Genomic DNA, 13,395 nt, shown 5'->3' with positions numbered 1-13,395 from the left:
TTGTGTAACATAGATAATTAAGATGTCTTATCTGCATAATAACTCTCTTAGGCCTCACTTCCCCATATCCCACATACCTACTGCAGCCCTCATCCTCCACATACAACACCCGTTCTGCCAGTCACATTTTGTTAAAGGTCCCCAAAGCACACACATCCCTGGGTCGCTCCTCTTTTCAGTTCGCTGCAGCTAGTGACTGGAACAAACTGGACAGTTTTATCTCAATCTCTTCGTTCAAAGACTCAATCATAGACACTCTTACTGACAGTTGTGGCTGCTTCGCGTGATGTATTGTTGTCTCTACCTTCTTGCCCTTTGTGCTGTTGTCTGTGCCCAATAACATTTGTACCATGTTTTGTGCTGCTACCATGTTGTGCTGCTGCCATGCTGTGTTGTTACCATGTTGTTGTCATGTTGTGTTGCTACCATGCTGTGTTGTCATTAGGGTTGGGTTGGTTACTTTCTAAATGTAATCCATTACAGTTACTAGTTACCTGTCCAAAATTGTCATCAGTAACGCAACTTTTGGATTAACCAAACTCAGTAATGTAATCTGATTCCTTTCAGTTGCTTTTTCGATTACTTTCCACTTAAGAGGCATTAGAAGAATACCAAAATGTATGTTACCAATTGAACATCTATTGCAGGATAAACCAATGTTAAAGTTTACATAGCTGGCCAAATATGGATGTTAAATTGTACTTTATGGGTTGGTTATGTAGGCTTCTTCTAACCCATCACTTTCTACTACATATAATAATATGATTACATTATATCTTTACATTAATATATATAATTTATAAATCCCCAAATGGATGTAGCAACTACAGATTGCCCCTTTAAGTCTATCAAAAGCCCCACTTTTATTCCATAGGCTGGGATCCGCACTATGCAGATGTTGCAAGAGTGCATTTTTCTTTGAGAACCATTTACAGTAAAATAACAATTTGTTTCTATGTCATATAGACCCATTATTCCATATAAAACATATACTGTATGAAGTGAAAAGTTGTGTTTATACAGCAAAGCCCAGCACATTAAAGTCTGTTTGTGAAAAGCCACCAATTTCACAGGAAGTTTATTCACAATATATGGACATTGTAGTAAAAAATGAAGCCCTCCAAACTTATGAATAACCAAATGAGGTATAATATTACAGAAACGATGAGGATTTTTTAAGTACCTTTTATCCCAGTTTATCTTATGTGGCTTGTTTTTCCATATGAAGTTGTACAATGGCCTATCTAAGGTACAGCAAGTGGATTTGGGAATGTCAATAGATGAAAAAAGATAGCCCCTCAGCTTTGGATAAAAGCACCCTTCCTTGAAGACATATTTCCCTCCCTAACCATGAGGTTACTTCTTTTGATAGATTCAGTTACAGGATTCAAATTAAGATCATTCACAGCCTTAAGATTTTTGGTGATCTTTACACCGAGGTAGGTTACAGTATCTTTTTCAGAAATGTTACCATCTGCTGGATTGACAGCTCCCTTTAGAACAAACATCTCACATTTGGAAGGATTTAATACCAAACCTGATATTTTGGAGAACTGCTTCACAATATCCAATGCTAATCTAGCTTGTGACACATTTTTCAAGGTGTCAAGGTGTCCGCCAGTTGGGATATATTGATCTCTCTGGCCTGGAATGTAGTGCCTTCAAATTTCAGCAGTTCCCAATATTTCCCATATTCTACGTTAGAGGTAGCTACATTCCAGTAAACAGAAATTAGATTTTTTGTCATTTAATTTATTTTGTCATTTAATTTAATTTATTTATAACATTTTTTTTTTTACACCTTTTTACCCCCATTTTCGTGGTATCCAATTGGTAGTTACAGTCTTGTCTCATCGCTGCAACTGCCGGTTGAGAGCCGTACGAAACACAACCCAACCAAGCCACACTGCTTCTTGACACAATGCCCACTTAACCCGCAAGCCAGCCGCACCAATGTGTCGGAGGAAACACCGTACACCTGGCGATCGTGTCAGCATGCACTGTGCCCGGCCCGCCACAGGAGTCGCTAGTGTGCGAAGGAACAAGGACATCCCTGCCGGTCAAACCCTCCCTAACCCGGACGACCCTGACCCAATTGTGCGCCGCCCCACGGGTCTCCCGGTCACGGCCGGCTGCAACAGAGCCTGGACTCGAACCCAGAATCTCTAGTGGCACAGTGATGCAGTGCCTTAGGCCAGTGGTTCTCAAACCTGGTCCTGGGGACCCAAAGGGGTGCACATTTTTATTTTTGCTCTCGCACTACACACCTGATTCAAATCATCAAAGCCTCATGATGAGTTGATCATTTGAATCAGTTGTGTAGTTGTAGGGCAAAAACAAAAATGTGCACCCCTTTGGGTCCCCAGGACCAGGATTGAGAACCAGTGCCTTAGACCACTGCACCACTCGGGAGGCCAGAAAATAGATTTCTATTATGATTTTTTAAATCATCATGCAATAACAATTCGTTTTTTAATTTCCAATAACCACCAGAGTATTTCTCATCATCATTACTGCACATTCTTACAGTCAGCCATATGACTTTATGATGCGTCAGAACTGCAGGCAGTATTTTTACCTCTACGGTGTTGGGCTCAAGACTAGAGGATATCACCCACAAGTCAATTCTTGATTGTAGTGAACGATCTCTTTAACTCCATGTGTACTGTTTATCTCTAGGATTTTTAACTCTTCACATGTCAATTAAGAACAGGCTTTGGCAGAAATTCACCAATTTGTTCACACCAATGTTAGGCCTTTTGAACATCTAATCAAATGGCTACCCAGACTATTTGCATTCCCCCCTCTTTTACACTGCTGCTACTCTCTGTTATTAATAACTCTACCTACATATACTTATTACCTCAATTACCTGACTAACCGGTGTCCCCGCACATTCACTAACCGGTACCCCCTGCATATAGCCTCGCTATTGTTATTTTACTGCTGCTCTTTAATTATTTGTTACTTTTATTTCTTATTCTTATTTTATTTTAAGGATTTTTAAAAACATACACTGCTCAAAAAAATAAAGGGAACACTAAAATAACACATCCTAGATCTGAATGAATGAACTATTCTTATTAAATACTTTTTTCTTTACATAGTTGAATGTGCTGACAACAAAATCACACAAAAATTATCAATGAAAATCAAATTTATCAACCCATGGAGGTCTGGATTTGGAGTCACACTCAAAATTAAAGTGGAAAACCACACTACAGGCTGATCCAACTTTGATGTAATGTCCTTAAAACAAGTCAAAATGAGGCTCAGTAGTGTGTGTGGCCTCCACGTGCCTGTATGACCTCCCTACAACGCCTGGGCATGCTCCTGATGAGGTGGCGGATGGTCTCGTGAGGGATCTCCTCCCAGACCTGGACTAAAGCATCCGCCAACTCCTGGACAGTCTGTGGTGCAACGTGGCGTTGCTGGATGGAGCGAGACATGATGTCCCAGATGTGCTCAATTGGATTCAGGTCTGGGGAACGGGCGGGCCAGTCCATAGCATCAATGCCTTCCTCTTGCAGGAACTGCTGACACACTCCAGCCACATGAGGTCTAGCATTGTCTTGCATTAGGAGGAACCCAGGGCCAACCGCACCAGCATATGGTCTCATAAGGGGTCTGAGGATCTCATCTCGGTACCTAATGGCAGTCAGGCTACCTCTGGCGAGCCCATGGAGGGCTGTGCGGCCCCACAAAGAAATGCCACCCCACACCATGACTGACCCACCGCCAAACCGGTCATGCTGGAGGATGTTGCAGGCAGCAGAACGTTCTCCACGGCGTCTCCAGACTGTCACGTCTGTCACATGTGCTCAGTGTGAACCTGCTTTCATCTGTGAAGAGCATAGGGCGCCAGTGGCGAATTTGCCAATCTTGGTGTTTTCTGGCAAATGCCAAACGTCCTGCACGGTGTTGGGCTGTAAGCACAACCCCCACCTGTGGACGTCGGGCCCTCATACCACCCTCATGGAGTCTGTTTCTGACCGTTTGAGCAGACACATGCACATTTGTGGCCTGCTGGAGGTCATTTTGCAGGGCTCTGGCAGTGCTCCTCCTGCTCCTTCTTGCACAAAGGCGGAGGTAGCAGTCCTGCTGCTGGGTTGTTGCCCTCCTACGGCCTCCTCCACGTCTCCTGATGTACTGGCCTGTGTCCTGGTAGCGCCTCCATGCTCTGGACACTACGCTGACAGACACAGCAAACCTTCTTGCCACAGCTCGCATTGATGTGCCATCCTGGATGAGCTGCACTACCTGAGCCACTTGTGTGGGTTGTAGACTCCGTCTCATGCTACCACTAGAGTGAAAGCACCGCCAGCATTCAAAAGTGACCAAAACATCAGCCAGGAAGCATAGGAACTGAGAAGTGGTCTGTGGTCACCACCTGCAGAACCACTCCTTTATTGGGGGTGTCTTGCTAATTGCCTATAATTTCCACCTGTTGTCTATTCCATTTGCACAACAGCATGTGAAATTTATTGTCAATCAGTGTTGCTTCCTAAGTGGACAGTTTGATTTCACAGAAGTGTGATTGACTTGGAGTTACATTGTGTTGTTTAAGTGTTCCCTTTATTTTTTTGAGCAGTGTATATTTCTTAAACTGCATTGTTGGTTAGGGCCTGTAAGTAAGCATTTTACTGTAATGCCTGTTGTATTCGGCGTATGTGACAAATAACATTTGATTTAATTTCATTTGATTTTATGGGGTAATCTATCAGTCTCATTATAATAAACCATATTAAAATCCCAACCAACTACAACCTGACTGGATGGATATTTTCTCAGAAGACTTTTAAGAATTTCCTCAATTTCCACCAGAAGTAAGTCATTTGAAGGACTAGAACAGTATTCTTACACATTACACAACACAAATAATCTGTCCAGGTATTTGATGAATGCTACTAGCCAGTGTCCATTGGAGTCCATTTGAGTAAACAAAAACTTCCCTTTGAAATTGTGTGCTAAAATTGCAACCCCAGCTGAATGATTAGTCCCGTGGGCCAAGAAAATGTCAGTGCCCCACTGACTTTTCCCAAATTTATAGTTCTCTTTTCATGAATGTGTTTCTTGAACGAATACAATATCTATGTTGCAGTCCTTACAAAATAAAACAAAAAGCTTTCCTCTTCAACAGGTTTCGTATCCCCCTGGCATTGATTGACATAAACTTCAAGTCCATATATACAATGTAGAAAGGAAAATCCTATGCAATATCAACTCTACCCTGTCAATAAAAAGTTGCTTCATAAATGTGGGGTGGCTGGTAGCCTAGTGGTTAGAGCATTGGGCCAGTAACCAGAAGGTTGTTCTGCCCCTGACGGCGGTCATTGTAAATAAGAATTTGATCTTACCTTAATTGCCTAGTTAAATAACATTTTTTATTTGCCTGTCAAAAGACATCTGATGATGTACTTCTTGGCAATACAATCTCACATTACTCTGATAGGTTTAGGAATACCCATCACAAAGAGTATATGTGAACACACTGATTTCGGGGGTTTCACATTAAGGCCTTTCCCACAGATTTGAACTTTCTTAGCAGGGCACTTGCTTTACATTTGGGCTCATATTGCGTAAATATCATAAGGTACAGTATTGGGATTTTTAGACATGGGTAACAATTGCCACATTAATATTTTCAAATTATTTATTAGGTATTTTGACAATTTTTTTTTTGACAATTAGTGAAAACGGATTTGTTTACTGCATTTGTGGGGGGATTCTTGCATAGCTTCCGTTATTTATCACGTCACCTAACACCCTAGTAGTAGCTATGTGGCTAACGCTAATGTTAGCTAGCTGTAGGAGTTAAGGTTAGGGTTAAGATTAGGAGTTAGGTTAAAGGGTTAAGGTTAGGTGAAGGGTTAGCTAAAAGGGTTGAGGTTTGGCCTAGTGGAAAAGTTAGCTAAAAGGGTTAAGGTTAGCTTTAGGGGAAGGTTTAGCTAACAATCTAAGTAGTTGCAAAGTAGATAAAAAAAATAGTAAGTAGTTGCAAAGCTGTTAATGAGTTAAAATGCTTAAGTTGTCCCTGATGAGATTCAAACATGCAACCTTTGGGCTGTTAAACATTTGCATTATACGTCCATGCTATTTCGAGTGTCCCGGATTTACATTTACTATGTTACGTCTAGTTATTGAGACCAGTCTGTGTTCCTGCTCCTGGAGACTGAATATTAGGAGTTAAGAATCCATTTAGACCCATGTCTACTACACAGTCCATCTTAACACTACAACTAGTGACTCAGACTGTCTGATCGATATGGTGGACTTAACATGGTGTGTGTATCTTAATGGCAGCTACACCAGGAGTGAAGGCCCTGAAGCAGGTGTGGTTAAGTCCCAGACCGCACAGGTCTAAAAGCATGACCTCATCCAGCCTGCCATACAAATAGGGCTTAATGGCTCACATCAACATTCATGCTGCTTGTTATGAACATGCTGCTCAGTCTATATGATGTACATGAAATACTGTGTGTTGTCACAATAATTATGAGTGCAGCAAGTTGAACGTTTGGTGGTGGTGTTTTCCCACCAACAAATGCACCAAATAGTTAGGCAGATTGACGTAGCAGCACAGGCTGCCAGTTCCGGCGTTGATACCTCTTCACTTAAAACAGCAGTCACCTTGGCAGCCCCCACTGGAGTTGCCTCTTTCACTTCACTGATAGCACATCTGGTAAGATGGGAATCCATATTGGATTTCCATTCCCTATTATGTTTGAACGTCATTTACAATACATTGAATACCCAGAGATTCAATACACATTTTTTGTTGTGGTTTTAAACTAGTTGTTCCTGACACCTCCGCTTACCAATACAATGAGTCATCTGGGTACTACTTCAATCCACAGACAGTTCTGTACTATGACCCTAACATATTTCTGCTTTATCAGAAAATGGATAATGAATAATATATCATATATTATGTATATCTTTCTCCCTGTAGTACTACTACAACTCCCAGACCCAACAGTACCTATTCTGGAACAGTGAGACACAGACTTACATCCCTGCAGCAGCAGAAACCACACAACAGCTGCAGACTCCATCTGAGAACAGGCCTCTTCAGAAGCCTCATCAAGCAAATAATTAAAGGAGAAAAACGACAAGCCCAAGAGAAAGTCTGCCCAGCAGGTAACAGGCAGGCAGGCAGACAGGCAGACAGACAGACAGACAGACAGACAGACAGACAGACAGACAGACAGACAGACAGACAGACAGACAGACAGACAGACAGACAGACAGACAGACAGACAGACAGACAGACAGACAGACAGACAGACAGACAGACAGACAGACAGACAGACAGACAGACAGACAGACAGACAGACAGACACCCCCTACAGACAGGGGGAAGTCCCATACTGAAGCACTAGTGCCTATAGTGAGCTACAGTAATAATAACTGTTCTCTACCATCTCAGATAGCTAAAGACATTGAGCGCTGGGCCAATAGACTGAACAAGCCGAAGGAGAGCTTCAAGAGCAGCTTCCAGGGCCTGGGGCAGGACAGGGATGAGGACAGGAGAGAGGCTGCCGCTGCCAATACAGGCTTCTCCACCTTCTTTGAGAAAAAGTTAGTTATGATTATAACCCTTATGTCAAGGTGCAGCAGTTCCTGGATCAGTGAAGGATGATGACCTGTTTGATACGATGATGAGTGTGTCAGTGATGTCAATGAGCTGTTGTGTGTTTTGCTCCTCTAGCATGGTAGAGGGTTTGAGACCCACCTTGTTAAGAACGAGCTGGTGAAGAAGGGAGAGCCAGAGACCCCAGCCAAGGTAAGCAAGAGGCTTAAGGCGTCAGCATGACTCCCTAAAAGACCTTCACTTGAAAAATGAGAAAAAAGTTGCAATAGTACTGTTCATCCGTTTTGAAACACCGTAGCCAGTATACACTTCCTCAAAATAGTCCGAATTAATTTAAGATAACTCAAGAAATCTTTCATCATTTTTTACGTTTTTGCAGAGGAGATCTTAGTCGCACAGTTTTACATCTAACTAAGATGTTTGGTGCAGTATTTCTCAATAAAAAAATGTGCATGAAAACGAGTCGTCTCTCGTTGAATGACAACAATAACTTTATTGAAGAATCGCTACTGTTGACCAATCACTGACGAAGGGGCGTAGAATGCGGCTTAGAACTTCGACTTGCCTTCAGAACATTTTTTGTGTGCCCGAACAGCCGAAAAATCCCTCACCGAAGTCCAAAAACGTCACAAAATGTCATCATAATATATGTCCAAACTCTTCTGAGCTGTTTCGGCTGGGAAGCATGCGGACGCCTTTAGATGACAATGAAGCGTTTTAGGATGCAAACAAATATATTTGCAGCTTGGATTAGGAGTGTTTTTAGCTCCTTGGAGGCCATCTTGTGGTGAGATTTTTTGTCACTGTGTATCTAGCCCTATTGGAAAGCCCGGCCCTCGATTCTCCAGTGGCTTGTGTACTGTAGCATGGTTCTCACTTAGTAGTAAAACGTTTGTGTGTGTATTGCAGAGTAGCCTGGTGGCAGTTTACAGTGGGGACAGTGACCCAGAGGAGGCAGCAGACCCAGATCAGGGAGTTGGAGGTGATGAGCGGTCAGACAGGCTGACAGACTGGAGGAAGTTGGCCTGTCTGCTCTGTCTCAGGCAGTTCCCTAGCGAAGACGCACTGCTGCGGCACCAACAGCTTCAGACCTGCAGGATGGCAAGCAGCAGGATGACACTTTAATCTCTATGAGTCTGGGTGGAAATATTTTGGGTTATTTTTAGCCCTGCCATCTGCTCAGGGTGTGCAGTTTCCTTTAGCATAAACAAGGTGAGAACATGCATTCTGTTGCTCTTTCATGCCAAGACTAGTCGTGCCTTTTAAATGTGTGAATTGCATAGTTCCCGGGGGGTATTAACCTTTTTATTCTGTTAATCGTTTTAGCAAAACTTGGAAATTCACAGACGATCCAAACTATTGGAAGCCGAGCTGGAGGAGTTGGAGAGAAAAGATATAGAGGTAGGCTATACTCTTTGAAGATTTCTACCATTCACAGGGAGACTTTTAGAAAGTTGAGATATTCAATGACACCTCTGAGTTGTATCATGTTGATATTATTCTGTGATTCTCTGTGTTGCTGAAATATAGAGACAGAGCAGCTGAAAGAAGGGATAGGTATGGTGTTCCTGAACCACCAGCGCCCAAGAAGAATAAATTCTATCAGCCTCCTGTCCCCCCCTATCTCAAAAGCAGGGGGTCTCATATTCCCTTAACATATGTTATTGTCCAACTATAGCCTTGATCAATTCAAGTAAACAGAACTAACAAATTAATTACATTTGATTAATACAATTTGATTAATTCCCATCTCTTCTCAACCACCTGACACACAGGAACTACGAGCAGCCCACCAAAGACGGTCTGACTAATGACAATATTGGGAACAAGATGCTGCAGGCAATGGGCTGGCAAGAGGGCAAGGGCCAGGGCCGCAACCAGCCGTGCATCACTGTGCATCACATCCGTGCATCACACCCATCACTGTCAGACAAAACTAGAAACTATAGAGGCGTTTCACCTGCAAAGATGGCTTGTAGTTCCATGTCCCTGGGCTGTTTCCTGGCAGATGGGGTTGGTGTGTGAAGGTGTGTTGAGTTTGTATATGTGTCGCCAATTAGCAGGTGTACCTGAGGGGTGCCTGATCCCAATCTGTCTGTTTTAATAAGCGTCTTCTTGCCCTCTCCCCACAGGCATCATTACGGACCAAGGGCACACGCCTGGGCATCAAGGGAAGCAACTACGAACTCTACGCATCGGACACTTACAAGGACACCGTGCTCAAGGCCATCTTTGCACACTTCATAGAGCTTGCATGAACAGGGACTACAGCCGTCCCCTCCTTCCTCAGCCCTACACCCTTGTTACCTGCCCATTATCCCCACCACTGTGAAAATGATAAGAACAAGAGGAGCATGTACATTTGTTATTTAAGTGTTTTGTTTGGTTTATTTATTTGTTCTTCCTTTCTGTGGTCATGTACAACAGCTATAAATAATTAAGATATCAGGCATTCTATTAACCACAGGCAAAGCTAGTTCTTGTCCATTTAATGTATTTTTTTCCCTTCCATATATACTGAACAAAAATATAAATGCAACACATATTGTTGGTCCCATATTTCATGAGCTGAAATAAATGATCCCAGAAATGTTCCACATGCATTTCTCTGAAATGTGGTGCACAAATTCGTTTACATCCCTGTTAGTGAGCATTTCTCCTTTGCCAAGATAACCTGACAAGTGTGGCATATCAAGAAGCTGATTAAACAGCATCATCATTACACAGGTGCACCATTGTGAGGGCCATTTTTTAAAGGTATCTGTAACCAACAGATGCATATCTGTATTTCCAGTCATGTGAAATCCATAGATTAGGGATATGAACTGTAACTCAGTAAAATCTTTGGAATTGTTGCGTGCTGCGCTTATATTTTTGTTCAGTATAAAATGCTGTTGTTAGCATTCTGTACAGTTTGTATAGTTAATACGTTTGTACAGAATACAGATGTGGCTGTGCTGAGCTTCTCTCTAGTTGTTTATCTGAAAGGGATCAGAATTAAACCTGACGTGTACTCGCGTGCTTCCATCTAAAACTGCACTTTTTGTTTTCTGGTCTTTAAATGTTAGAGCACGTTGTTCATTACAAGGATAGGGATGAATCCTATGCCTTTCACAGAATCAAATCAGACGCATGAAGAGATGCTGCAAGTTACAGTATGCCGATGAGCACTATAGTCAATCCTTTGCATTATGTCCCGAGAGCTTTAAATTGTTCCTTCAGTGGAGCGACTAAATAGGCACTATGATTTAATATGGCAGTTTCAGTTCTGAGGAGGTGTACTGTGATGTGAGCTGCCCCTCCACAGAGCCTGTCTGACTCACTGGACATTACTGAGCTGTTCCTCCTGGGACAGTGTGCTGGATCCCTGACCACAACGTTACTCCTCACTACTACTGATCTCTCACCTCACCTGGCTTTTGAGTGTACCCACCAGAACAGGTGTGATTCCTCTATTGGGGTTTGACAAATTGTGCTTAATGGAAATGTTTTGACTAATGGAAAACTCTTGTTCTCTATTAGTGGTTGATATTACTGTAACCTGTTTCTTCTTGTAACGATCGTCTTGATGAGAATGAGCGGACCAAGGCGCAGCGGGTGATGAATACATAATGAATATTTATTAACCTTTTGTCAATAGGGGGTGCTATTTGCACTTTATAAAAAATTCGTTCCCAAATTAAACTGCCTCGTACTCAATTCTTGCTCGTACAATATGCATATTATTATTACTATTGGATAGAAAACACTCTCTAGTTTCTAAAACCGTTTGAATTATATCTGTGAGTTAAACAGAACTCGAGTTGGAGCAATTTTCCTGTGAGGAAGTGAGAAGTCTGAAATCATGCAGGCTGTTCTGAGGTCGGTTTATTAATTTGCCTGTCTTCTATTGGTTGAGATGCACTGCATACGCCTTCCCCTGGATGTCAGCAAATAGTGAGAATTGGACTGGAGTTGCTAGGCAGATCTGAGGCCTTATAAATAGGCTCGGAACGTGATGTCCTCTCTTTCCTTCGTTCGCCATGACGCAAGACAGACCTCAGAATGGTGTTCTAGAAAGCTCCTGTTATAGCCCTTAGATATATCCGGCTCTGATTTTATTCGATATAGGTGTTAGAAACATCATAACGTAGTTATTTTAAACCGAGTTATTTCAGTTTATGTGAGTATATTGCGATTTTCGAAATTTTCTTTGTGCTGCGCAATAGTGAGTTGGGCACGTCTTCGCCACATGGCTAATGTTTACAGCTAATTCCAAAGTTGAAGGCGACAATCTACAACCGAGCAACGATTCTTTTGGACAAAGGACAACTTGCCCAAGATTCTGATGGAAGCTCATCAAAAAGTAAGAACTATTTATGATGTTAATTCGTTGTTCTGTTGAAAAATGTAAAACTCCTATTCCGCCATTGATTTCGATGCGGTCTGGCTTTAACGCACGCTGTATGTCGTAGTAACGTTAATTTTAAAAATCTAACACAGCGGTTGCATTAAGAACTAATGTATCTTTCATTTGCTGTCCAACCTGTATTTTTTAGTCAAGTTTATGATTAGTTACTGATTAGAGTAGGTGCCTCTCCCAAGATTTCTTCTGACATATTGTTGGCAGCTTGGCTACTTTTATCATTGTATAACCACGATTTGTGCCGCTAAATATGCACATTTTCGAACAAACTCTATATGTATTGTGTAATATGACGTTATAGGACTGTCATCTGAAGAAGTTTGAGAAGGTTAGTGAAAAAATGTATATCTTTTGCTGGTTTATTCGTTATCGCTATTGTTGGCTTGAATCAATGCTGTTGTGTGGTTCGCTATTGTAGTAAGCTAATATAATGCTATATTGTGTTTTCGCTGTAAAACACTTAAAAAATCTGAAATATTGGCTGGATTCACAAGATCTTTGTCTTTCATTTGCTGTATGCTGTGTATTTTTCATAAATGTTTTATGATGAGTATTTAGGTAATTCACGTTGGTCTCTGTAGTTATTCTAGTTGCTTTGGTGAGAGTTGTGATGGTGGCTGCAATGGTAAACTATGATTTATACCTGAAATATGCACATTTTTTGAACAAAACATATGCTATACAATAAATATGTTATCAGACTGTCATCTGATGAAGTTGTTTCTTGGTTAGTGGCTATTTATATCTTTATTTGGTCGAAATTGTGATAGCTACCTATGCAGGAAAAAAAAAAAAAAGTTGTGTCTTTTGCTATCGTGGTTAGCTAATAGATTTACATATTGTGTCTTCCCTGTAAAACATTTTAAAAATCAGAAATGATGGCTGGATTCACAAGATGTGTATCTTTCATCTGGTGTCTTGGACTTGTGATTTAATGATATTTAGATGCTAGTATTTACTTGTGACGCTATGCTAGGCTATGCTAGTCAGCTTTTTTACTGATGGGGGTGCTCCCGGATCCGGGATTGTGTGCAACTAGAAGTTTATTAACAGAACGACGAAACACGAAAACTCTTTAACAAACTACAAAACAAATAAACGACGTAGACTGACCTAAAACATGAGAACTTACAAATACACGAAGAACGCACGAACAGGTACAGACTACAAACAAACGCTACAGTCCCGTGTGTTACGAACATACATACAGACACGGAAGACAATCACCCACAAACAAACAGTGAGAACAGCCTACCTTAATATGGTTCTCAATCAGAGGAAACGTCAAACACCTGCCTCTAATTGAGAACCATATCAGGCAACGCCTTAAACCCAACATAGTAACACATAACATAGAATGCCCACCCCAACTCACGCCCTGACTAACTAAACACAT

The 13,395-nt window shown here is 41.7% G+C and overlaps 1 long non-coding RNA gene across 3 annotated transcripts; it reads left to right on the top strand.

Moving 5' to 3' along the window:
• Positions 1–4,120: 4,120 nt before the first annotated feature.
• LOC139535832 (uncharacterized) lies at positions 4,121–11,220 on the top strand. 3 transcript variants are annotated; one of them, XR_011667202.1, is made up of 7 exons: positions 4,121–7,140; positions 7,430–7,581; positions 7,712–7,786; positions 8,504–8,995; positions 9,125–9,151; positions 9,370–9,621; positions 9,727–11,220. It is a non-coding gene; the product is annotated as an uncharacterized lncRNA (long non-coding RNA). The 3 variants fall into 3 exon arrangements; XR_011667201.1 differs by having other exon boundaries at positions 4,124–7,140; positions 8,504–8,806; positions 8,921–8,995; positions 9,125–9,621; positions 9,727–11,218; XR_011667200.1 differs by having other exon boundaries at positions 4,123–7,140; positions 9,125–9,621; positions 9,727–11,219.
• The last annotated feature ends 2,175 nt before the right edge of the window (positions 11,221–13,395 follow it).

Source organism: Salvelinus alpinus, chromosome 12 (genome assembly GCF_045679555.1).
Source record: "Salvelinus alpinus chromosome 12, SLU_Salpinus.1, whole genome shotgun sequence".
Lineage (NCBI taxonomy): Eukaryota > Metazoa > Chordata > Actinopteri > Salmoniformes > Salmonidae > Salvelinus > Salvelinus alpinus.
The sequence above is the reverse complement of the archived record's forward strand: the minus strand, read 5'-3'. Positions and strand labels throughout refer to the sequence as shown.